Raw genomic sequence first — 12252 nt, 5'->3', positions numbered from 1 at the left:
ACATACACATATATACACACTATATAGATATACACACATATACACACACACATTACACACAAGTGAGCTCACACACACACACACACACCTATATGTATGTATGTAGCTTAGATGTGTCCTGGAGCTAAACTACCTAAGTTTGAATCCTGGTTCCAATATGTGCCAGCTGTGTCCTTGTGCAAGTTAGCTGTTAGCTAGCCTCTTTGTGTTTGTTTCCTCCTCTCTAAAGTGGGTGTGGTGGCCATGAAAATACACCTAGCAGACCTTCTAGTCCCTGGAGCATGATTAGCTGAGGGTCCCAGCTGCTGCACTTTGGAATCCATCATGGCATCTGTGACAAGGCCATCTCGCTCATGGACTTCTCCCTAGCAATGACTGAATATGGCAGGGATAATAAGTTGTGTCCATTCCTGGGAGATATGGGACTTCTAGCTCAAAGACACCCCCAACAGCTCTGCTAAACCTTACTAAGACTGCTCTGTAGTCTAAGACCTTTCAACCCACGTTCCCTCACTTTCTTTTTTACCCAAGTTTAGACTTTGACTATGGTTTCCCCAGCCTTTACCCCACATCCCGCATTTTCTTTTTCACAGGCATCTTCCTTAAAAAAATTCTTGCACATTTACTCTGGTCTTGGCATCTTCTTCTTGGAGGACACAAACTGGAAATAATAGTACGTATCTCACCTAGTTGAGACGATAAAGGAGTTAATTCATTTAATATGTTTACAATAGTGCTTGACAAATAGAAATAGCTCAGGCCATTTTAGTTATTATATTGAAGGACAGACCAGGGGCACCTGGTTGGCTGAGTTGGTTAAGCATCTGACTCTTGATTTTGGCTCAAGTCATGATGTTAGGGTCCTGAGATGGAGCCCCGTGTTGGGCTTCACACTGGTTGTAAAGACTGCTTAAGACACTCTCTCTCCCTCTGCCCTTCCCCCGCCCCTCACATGGGCACGCACTCTCTCGAAAAATACAGACCACATCTTACATTTCTAGCAGTAGAGCAGATTAGTTAACCCCCCAAAAACCTTCCATTATAAAATGCCATAAAAGTATGATGAAATATAGAAAATAGTCTTCTAAATGCATAGCTGAGCTTAAAAGAAAATAATATAAACCCTATGGGCAAAAATGAAGGAACCTAAAAACCAGAGAAGTGGTCTTGAGTTCACACTACATCTATCCCCAGAGAATTTGAAGATTTGCACATAAAGATGAGAACTGTCAAAGAGCTACTATACCTTCAGAAAATGGGTGGAAGCTAAAAGTCAAACCATCAGCAAAAAGGGATATTGAGGAAACTTACCTGTCTTCACTTGTATCTGGATAAAGGGAAAACCTCTCCCAGGGGACCTGCCCTCCTGAATGGCAGAGTTTGGCATTTATACCACTTTCATGGCTGAGAACTCCCAAGCTGATAAAACTGTGACAAAATGAATACAGGTCCTCTCTGGAGGGACAAACCCTCAGGTAAGTATTCTCAGGGTTTCCTTCAAAATAGTCCTGCTGAAGATAAACTCACAATCAAAAAAAAAAAAAAATCACAGAACAAACAAGGAAATAATCCACCATGAGTGAGAGTTAGCAATATGAAGAGCAGGATTAGAGTCCCAACAATTTAAGACAGTTTTTTAAAACATATTTTATAGTCTCTGGCTGGTAGATATATTAAAAACAAAGAATAGACTTTTTAAAAGCATGAGGAAAGATTGGGATTCTCAAAAAAGAATCAAAAGTTTTAAAGACCTTCTTATCTGAGGGTCTCTGGAAAGCAAAACCTGAGGCAAGGATTAGGGTGCTGATATTGTTCAGGAGATAAAGCCCATTGAGATAAAGGCAAGAAATAATAGAGGAGGTAGGGCAAGAAAAGATGTGAAGCAATGTGATGTGAAGCATCACAGTGCTGGCCCCTGTTTCCTGAGAAGCCATGAAGAGGCACTTGGTCACTTAGCAGACATTTTGTTTAGCACACAGGACTTTGCTAGAAAGTTTTCAAAAAGAAACACCACCTCTGATTGGAAGGAAGGAAGGAAGGAAGGAAGGAAGGAAGGAAGGAAGGAAGGAAGGAAGACTTTGCCCAGCTACTTCCTGTATTCCATTTCCCATTGCTCAAATTCCTTTCCATGGAGAGCTAACCACAAGTGTTACATTATTCATTTTTTAAAAAGATTTTTAAGTAATCTCTACACCTAACATGGGACTCAAACTCACAACCCCAAGATCAAGAGTTACATGTTCCACCAACTGAGCAAGCCAGGCCCCCAGTATTATTCATCCTTCGATGCCACTCAGTCATCCTTTGATGCCACTCAGGAAACCAGATCCTCTGTCTGGAAGTAGAAGGGCAAGTTGGTGCAGACACCCCTGGCATGTGCAATGCGAAAGAAATAGAATCAATCCCAGGCCTCCGGCCAGCCCAGGGAGCTCAACAAAAGCAGAATGCCTGCACAATCCAGTGAGTTACTGGGGGTTGGACAAATTTGAGAACAAGGAAGGCAGTGTGACTCTGATGTGGAATGATAAATAAAGTCACTGAAATTAAGAAACCCTTCCTAGTGGATAAAGAGCACACCAGATCCAGATGAAACTAAAATTGTAGAGTGGAAGAGATAATTTAAGAAGTTACAGGTTTGTGCTGTATTTTAGATAAAGAAGTCAGAGAGAGGGCAAAGGAGTGGGAGGGAGAGAGTCAAAAGACAGAGTAAAAGGTCCAATGAATACCCAACAAGAATTTCAGAAGGTGTGATTAGAGAGAATGAGCAAGGATTACATTGATTAAAAATGTGAAGCCTTATATTCAGTTTTAATGTGAGATTTTTGATGTCTAAGGACAGCTTTTATGCACAGAGACGGTTATTTTCATTTGGGTTTAATTTTTTAAACTTATTAAAATTATAAATTTAAAAGCCTAGTTTGTCTAACCCTCTCAATTTCTTATAAATTTTAGTATAGTATTTTAATTCCAGTAAATTTTATATAAAATAGAAATAATTTTCATGGAAACTTTAACATAAATTGGGTTGAGTACTTAAGGGAATTTGATTTTGATTAATGTTAAATAAACTTGTGTTGAACAAATTGCCTTTAAATATTTTATTTATAAATTTTATATGCTCAGTTTTCTTTAAGAACTGAGAATATCTACATTCAACAAACCCAAGACCCAATAAGCTAATCTTTCCCATATTAAACAACTCTTTAATGTAAGGTCTCTTAACCACTCCATACTCTTTATGAACTGAGTCACTTCCTCTTATACCATTCAACTACAATCAAGCATTTAATTTGGAATCACAGGCCAATTTGTCATATACTTTAATATGCCAGATTCAATTATAGTTTACAAGTATTTTAAATACCACAGAGATTATTTTGAATGTAACACAAAATAATGCCATGGGTTTGATATACTATATAATTTCTATATCTCTGGGGTTAAAAGACACAATCCACTAAGCTTTACTGTAACTTTAGATTCATGATGAGAATGATTGTCCCCTGAGGCAAGTTGGGTTGCTTATTGGACAGACACATTTAGTACAGTGATGCCAAGCCTGCTGCTGCCTATGCCCAGTATGATTCTTCCTGCATCATAGGTTGACATACTAAATCCAGTTTTAGTAATTTTGAAATTATAGGAGAATGTATATCCTTCAGGTGGCATTGTTACCTCCTGTTTCAAATATACAATCACACTTTTTGTAATCTTTTTCAGTTTTGATTACCTGATTTGATCATCTAAATTCCACAGCCTCCAACCAAACTGCAGATGATTTTGTTCACTAATCTCATTACTACCTGACTGAACTCTGTCTTTTCATTTTTTCCTGTGTCTTTGGGGCATAAGGTTTTGGCAGAATCCAGGCACATTCTGCTTATTTTCTTTAACTGGCTCTATGAGCACAACAATCCTGAATGTCATAAATAAAATACATACACATTTAGACATATTGAAGTGCAGAAGAACAGCAAAGACAAAGAGAACATCTTAGAACAACCAGAGCTTTCTGTGCCAATAGCAGTCCTGCAAAAATGATGAGTGTACCTAAAACCCAGGGAACTTTGCACGAGAAGTGTGACAAGCACCAACCCCACAGAGTGATACAGTAAAAGAAGAGCAAGGATTCTCTGTATGCCTAAAGGAAGTGGCATTATGAAAGGAAGCAGAGTGGCTATGGTGGGCAGACTAAGTCAATTTTCCAGAAAAAAAGCTAAAGCCACAAAGATGATTATGCTGAGGTTTGAATGCATTAAGCCCAACAGCAGATGGAAGATAATTCTGCTATTCAGAAATGCAAGGATTTTGAAATGGGAATATTTAAGAAGAGAAGGGGCCAAGAGGTCATTTCTAAAGCTCCATCTTTTGATTTATTATGAGGAAAATAAAAACCTGAGATTATGTTAAAAACAATAGAAAAATGACATATTACTAAAGTGGAATGATAACGACTTTTGATAAATAGCAGCCTTCTAATCAACAGCACTTGAATATTATCTTTGTAGTACTGAAAGTAATAATGGACCTATAATTTTGTACCCAGTCAAGCTGTTTTTCAGAAATAGGGAAACAAAAGTTATTTTCAGAAAAAAAAAACAACTAGGGTGCCTGGGTGGCTCAGTTGGTTAAGCGACTGCCTTCGGCTCAGGTCATGATCCTGGAGTCCCAGGATCGAGTCCCACATCAGGCTCCCTGCTCGGCAGGGAGTCTGCTTCTCCCTCTGACCCTCTGCCCTCTCGTGCTCTCTATCTCTCTCATTCTCTCTCTCTCAAATAAATAAATAAATAAATCTTTAAAAAAAAAAAGAAAAAGAAAAAAAACAACTAAACTCCGTAACACTTACTGAAAAAACACTGCTGAGCTACTCTCTATGAACACTCTTGCTATTTGCTAACTGAAGTTCAGGAATAAAAAAGATTTGCATAACATGGTGTATTTTTCAATCTCAATATCAAAATTCATTATCCAAATCTAGGAACCAAACAATTCAGATGATGAAGAAAACTTACACTCAAGGAAGAAATTAACCCACAAAGAAATGAGGTTCAAGAACAAAGGATGGTCAAGGAAATTGATAAATATATGGGAGAATCAAAGTAATCATTGGTTGTTTAAAATAATAATCACTACTTTTTGGGGGTGCCTGGGTGGTGCAGTCAGTTGAGTGCCTGACTCTTGATTTTGGCTCAGGTCATGATATCAGGATTCTGAAATCAAGTACCAAGTTGGGCTCTATGCGCAGCATGGAGTTTGCTTGGGTTTCTCTTTCCCTCTGTGCTGCTGCCCCCCTGGCTCAGCACATGTGCATGCACTCTCTCTCTAAAATAAATCAATAAATATTTTTTAAAAATCACTATTTGTAGAGGTATACATGTAACTAATGTAATGTAAATGCAACTAAAATATATACTGAGAACATGTAAAGTAGGCTAGAGGATGGGAATGAAAAGTTCAAGTTTGTGGCAAAGAGCAGAAAGAGTTTATGAATACTGATTGTAGTAGGCACTGTTGATATTCCACCCATATCCTCTCTGCCTACCCAAGTTCATAGATAGCTGCGTGAGACTGTTTTCAAACAAGTCCCTCTTCCATGCCTGATATCTTTTTCCTGCACCATAGACCTTTCTCTGACTGGAAGTTCAGAGATAACTTTCAACCATTGAGGGAGTCAGTAGATAAATGCCCAACCTCCTTATCTCTTGGCTGAGTCAAATTTCACTTGGTTGTTCCGTGTTTGAGCTCTTGTTACCCACAAAAATAACCTGCTTGTGAGTATTTCCCCGTATTGTCTTTTCTCTTTTCCTGGATCACTTTCTTATTCCCTTGTTTGTCTCCCTGATGTCACTTCCCAAATGCCTGTGGCCCAAGGTCTGGTTTCAAGGACAAATTTTGGGAGATCCAGCCTAAGACATTGATTAGAATTTACTTCAGGTGTGTTTGTTACAATTTTAGGAGAAATTACAAATATGATACAGATAGAATGTGTAACTCCTAAAAATTATAGGTGAAAAAAGGAAATTAAAAACCTTTAATAAGTTGATAAAGATAGAAGGGGAGAGGAGAGAAACAGGAAATAAAAGAGTAAATATCATTTCATAGACTCTAAGATGACATAACTTGTAAGATACACCTAGGTTTTACATGCTAAGAAATAAAAGCTAATTACAACATCAATTAGAAGTATTGTAATTTTAAAGATGTTAAAACATGGGGAAAATGTGTGTTTTATAATTGATGAAATCTTGTAGCATAAAACACAAGATGAAGGGGCTAAAACCATTTAAAAGATCAGATTGTTTAATTAGATTATATTTTTAAAAATTAGCTGTAGGCAAATTCATAAGAGACATATTTCAAGTACAAAGAAAACAAAGGTCATACATAAAAGAACTGAAAAAGATATCAGACAAATACTAACCAAAACAAAACTGGTATAGGTATCTCAAAATGAGATAAAGACTTTAACTCTAGAAACACTTTTTGCTTTAAGGAGGGTCACTTTATAATGATCAAATTTCAATTCATAAGGAAGATATGGTGTTTCCAAAATGATATGCCTGAAATATAGCCTTAAAATATACAATGCAAAAAATTCAGAGGACTACAAGAAAAGTGTCAAAATCTACAATAGGAGGGAATTTTTCACATAATTTAGTATTGACAGATCAAGCAAAATGAAAACATGCTTAGGAGATGTTCATAATGTAACAATTGTGATATATTGAACATATATTGAACCCTACCTCCCAAATTAAGAAATATAAGTTTCACTCAAACATGAATGGAATATTTTTGAAAATTAGTCACATATTAGGTCACAAAACAAGTCTCCAAATGCTAAAACAATCAACATTAGATTATATTACCTGACTACAATACAATTAAGGTAAAAAGCAATAGCAAAGAGATTATATAAAAATATTTAGAAATTTAAAAACCACACTGTGGAGTAGTCTGGGTCAAAGACAATAATGCAAGGGACATTAGGAAATATTTCAGCTGAATAATAATGAAAATCTACATATCAAAACTCATGGGGTACAGCTAAAGTAGTACTTTAGAGAAACCTACAGCTTCATTCTCAAAGAAGTCAATTTATGAGTTAATCATCCAACTCAAATTAGAAAGAGAACAGAGTCCAAAGTAATTAAATGGGGGATAATAAAGATAAGTTCAGCAATTAATTGTGGTAGATTGAAGTATTGGTCTCAGTTCTTCACTCTCCTGTAATAAGATTATACATCCTCCCCCTTTACCCACAATGGAAGAATACTACAAAATTATCAGGCAGAATATACTTCCTTGCCCCAACTGAAAAGGGGCCTCACCATCAAAATTTATTTAGCCAATGGAATGTTAGAAAATTTGATAGGAACAGGAGACTTACATATGTTTGCCTAATTTAGTTTGGTTTCTTGTATGCCTGGCTTTCACCATGAGAAGAGCACTCCTGGGCAGCTGCTGGTCTAGTCCAAGGAGGATATGACCTGAACAGAACCTGCAACTTGGAGCATAGAGACTGGATTTCAGCCTAGTCCAGCTTAGAACAGCTGAGTCATACATTCTCTAATAAGAAGTAAATGCTTGTTTAAATTCAGAGTTTTGGTTTGTTATGAAATATTACGGCAGCAATAACTAATTCACTCATAAAACAAAAGGTATAGCAGAGCATTACCAAACCTAAAATCCGATCTTCTGAAAACACAACTATCACAAACTTTTGCCAAATATAATGAAAGGAGGTGGGTGGGGAGGACTGGGGGAAAGAGAGAGAGGAACAAACAACCAAAATGATTAACAGAAAAAGAAATGTAACCATAGATATATTAGAGAACTTTGAAAAGAAAGAATGCTGTGAACAATTCCATGCCAATGAGTTTGAAATCTTAGACAATGCCCTAGAAAAACAAGTCATTGAAATCAACTAAAAGAAAAAAACATATAACACCTGAAACTAATATAACATTATGTTAAATAATTGGGGGAAGGGAGAGAAAGAAAATAGAAAATCTGAATAGGTTTACAAGTACTTTCTAAATGAACCAGTAATTTAGACTTCTGATAGACTAGATGGAGTAGATGATGGTTAAATATACTTTCTCCTATCCCTTACTCTGAAAGGTGAAAGAAGGTAGGGGTGTCTGTGTGTGTAGTCAGTCTGTCTCCCAGATTTGAAGCTGTATACTCCAGAAACCAAAAAGCCAATGGGTACAGATAAAAAATATCCCAATATCATGTCTTCTCTAGCCACAGAACCAGGGAAGGGAAAGCCTAGCAAGAGTAACAATTTTTAAGCAATAACCACTCTACCAAATTTCACAGAAAAAACTGTGGCCTCACCCCACCCATGCTAGCAAAGGCTGAGTGGGAAGTCTTGCTAGGCATCAAAAATCCCCACCCTACCATGTTGTTGTTGTTAGAGGAGGCCTAGTAGAGAGTTGGGGCTTTCACAACTGCTCAGTAGTAAGTAATGAGGCTACCTCTACCCCTGTGGTGTCAGTGGAGGCCATTTGGGGAGCACTCGTGAAGCAATCACGAAGACCTGGTAAGGAGCCAGAAACTCCCGTCCCTGCCTGTCAGTAACAAGGAACGCTCCCTCTTAAGTGTAAATGGAGGCCAAATGGGAAACCTGGATTTCTACCCCCACCTGGCAGTAAAAAGCTGGCACTCCCTTTCCCCTATCAGAGCAATTTCAGAGGGAAACCAGCTAGAACAGAAGGTTTGAATAAGATCCAGATTCTGACCCAATACCCAAAATGTCCAAGTTTCAATAGAAAAAAAAATCACTCATATCAAGAACCAAGATCTCAAACTGAATGAAAAAGACAATAGATGTGATACCAAAATGACAGATGTTAGTTATTGGGCAGTTTTAAATAGTCATCATAAAAATGAATCAACAAAAAACAAACGACTCAATTAAAAAATGGGCAAAAGGCGGGGCGCCTGGGTGGCTCAGTCCTTAAGCATCTGCCTTCGGCTCAGGCCATGATCTCAGGGTCCTGGGATCAAGCCCTGTATTAGGCTCCCTGCTCGGCAGGAGGCCTGCTTCTCCCTTTCCCACTCCCCCTTCTTGTGTTCCCTCACTCGCTGTGTCTCTCTCTGTCAAATAAATAAATAAAATCTTTTAAAAAAATGGGCAAAAAGCTTGAATAGATATTTCTCCAAAGAAGATATATGAACGGCCAAAAAGCAAATGACAAGATGCTAAACATGACTAATCATTGGGGAGATGCAAATCAAAAACACAATGAGATACCCCTTCCAACGCATGGGAGGAAAAAAAGAGTGGCAAGGTGTGGAAACACTATAATCCTTGTGCACTATTGGCAGAAACACAAAATGGTACAGCTGCTATTAATAACATTATGATGGGGAGGCCTGAGTGGCTCAGTTGGTTAAACATCTGCTTTCGGCTCAACATGATCCCAGGGTCCTGGGATCGTGTCCACGTCGGGCTCCTTGCTCAGTGGGGAGACTGTTTCTCCCTCTGCCTGCCACTCCCCTCCTTGTGCTCTCTCTGCATCTCTCTGACAAATAAATAAATAAATAAATAAATAAATAAATAAATAAATAAATAAATAAATAAAATCTTTAAAATAAATAAATAAATCTTTTAAAAAATGGTTAACATGGTGTATTTTATGTCTTATGTATTTTATAATGAAAAAGGGAAAAAGGCAGAAGAATCAACGAGCAATTATGAATACTTCTGAAAAAAATGAGTTTTGACAGAAGATAAAAGGAGAATCAAATAGAAATTTTAGAACTAAAAAATAAAAAAGTAAATAAAAAATTCAAGAAATGGGCCCAATAGCAAAATGGAGGGGATAGAAGAAAAAATAGTGATGTTTAAGGTAGAATAATAAAATTATGCAAACTAAACAGCAGGAAATAGACTGAAAATAATGAAAAATGCCTCAGACTTGTGGAAGTCTGAAAAAAATATCCAACATTTATATAATTTGTGTCCCAAAAAGGAGAGAAGAGGGTGAGGCCAAAAATATATGTGAAAAAATATTGGCTAAAATCTCCCCAAATTTGGCAAAAGACAAAACTACAGATTCAAGAAGTTGAGCAAACTTTGAACAGACAAACCCAAATGGACAAAAATCTACACCAAGACATATATAGTCAAGCTTCTGAAAACTAAAGATCAAAAAAACACAAAACAAAACACCAAACCTTGAAAGCACTGAGAGAGAAAGGATACTAACTTACAGGGGAGGAACAATTTGAATGGTAAGTTCTCATCAACAACTATGGAGGCCAAAAGGAGGTGGCACAATATTTTTCAAGTCTAGAAAAAAAATAAAAATAAAAAAGAAACACCAAACTGTCCAAACTGTCATCTGAAAATTCTATATCCAGCAAAAATATTTTTCAGGAGTAGAGGGGAAATCAAGACATCCTTAGATGAAGGAAAACTAAATTTCTTGTCTTCAACAGATCTACCCAAAAGAATGGCTAAAGGAAGTTTTCTAAACAGAAAACAAATGATAAAAGAAGAAATCTTGGAACATCAGGAAGGAGGAAAAAATATGAATAAATTTAATACATTCTCCCTCTCTTGAGTTTTCTAAATTGTTTGAAGTAAAAATTACAACATTGTCTGATAGGGTTCTCAAAATATGTAGAAAAAATATTTAAGACAATTTATATAAATGGGGAAGGTGAAGGGATATGACAAGTGCTACGGTTTTTGTATTAATAAACACTCTACCATCAAAAACTAATGATGTATTATATGTTGGCTAACTGAACATAATAAAAATTTTTTTAATTAAAAAAATAAACACTCTCAGAAAAATAGGAAACAAAAGGAACTTCCTCAACCTGAAGAGCATCTATGAAAAAAAACCTATAGATAAGATTATATTTAGTGGTGAAAGATTGAGTGCTTTTTCCTTAGAACCAAGGCAAGAATGTCCTTTCCCACTATTCTTATTTAGCGTAGTGCTTATAGTTCTAGTCCATGTAATAAAGAAAAGGAAATTGAATGCATACAGATATGAAAAGAAATAAAACTGTTCCTACTTGTAGATGACATGATGGTCTGTGTAGAAACTACTAAGGAATCTAAAACAAAAACTCCTGGAATAAGTGAGTTTAGCAATGTCATAGCAACAGGATATAAGAAACAAAAATGCAACTGTATTTCTATATAATAGCAATGAACATGTAAACTCAAGAATTAAAAAATACCATTTTCAATTGCTCTAAAAGGTGAAATAGTCATTAATCTAACAAACCATGTGCAGGACTTGTATGCTGAAAACTAAAAACTGATAGAAAAAATCAAAGAAGATCTGAATAAACAGAGATATACACTATGTTCATGGATTGGAAGTAAGGAGATCTATTAAACAGAAAGAGGGCACTTTCCCGCCCTATGCCCCTCCATCTTTTAAGTCCTAAAATAACCGACAGCAATATCCACTCCACATAGTTTGGTCATGTTTCTATCCTTTAGACAAAATATTAGAATATTAGATGCTCCTCCTGTAATGTTCTCATTTTTTTTTAAATTTTGAACAATATTGGACTTGGGACCTCAGTCCAGGGATGAACTTTGGCTTTCACCTGTGATTATTTTAAGGTGCTACCTGCATGAGATAAAGATATGCCTTCTGATCCTTTAGGCTACTTTCTGTGTGCATATTCTAGGAGTTATCTACAGGAAATCATAAGCAAATCTTTTAAGAACAAATAATTCAGAGGCAGATGGTGTACTTTAAACAGATGTTTATGAATGAACTAAGGACCTAGTCTAGCAAAAGTTAAACCCAACCAGAAATACTAAACAGACCAATTACCGTCTCTATCTGACTCAGCTTAAAATGTTTGCACTTAAAAAAAAAAAAAATTGAAGTCACCCTTAACCTAAGAATGTTAGATGGGTTTCATGTGTGCATAACTAAAGGTTCTAAAACTTTTTCTCAAATAAGAGGTTTTTTTCTTAATATCTAGGAGGGCCCCTTTAAATACTTAAAATCTTAAAATAATAAAAATTAATTCACGTGCATTGCCCAAGCAATGTAGAGTAGCATAAAACAAATTAAAATCTCCCTCCTTCATCTTATTTCCCAAGGAGAACCACTTAAACTTCTGAGATTACCTCTGATAGTTATATGTATACCATCTTAAGTACTAAAGTAGTGCTGACTGCTCACATGTAGACATACCTATGTTATGAAAGGTGAGAAAATGAATAAGCTTATACTTCTTTCTGACTCCCTTCTCCCCTTC

The sequence above is a fragment of the Zalophus californianus genome, chromosome 7 (genome assembly GCF_009762305.2).
Source record: "Zalophus californianus isolate mZalCal1 chromosome 7, mZalCal1.pri.v2, whole genome shotgun sequence".
NCBI lineage: Eukaryota > Metazoa > Chordata > Mammalia > Carnivora > Otariidae > Zalophus > Zalophus californianus.
Note: the sequence above shows the minus strand (reverse complement) of the source record.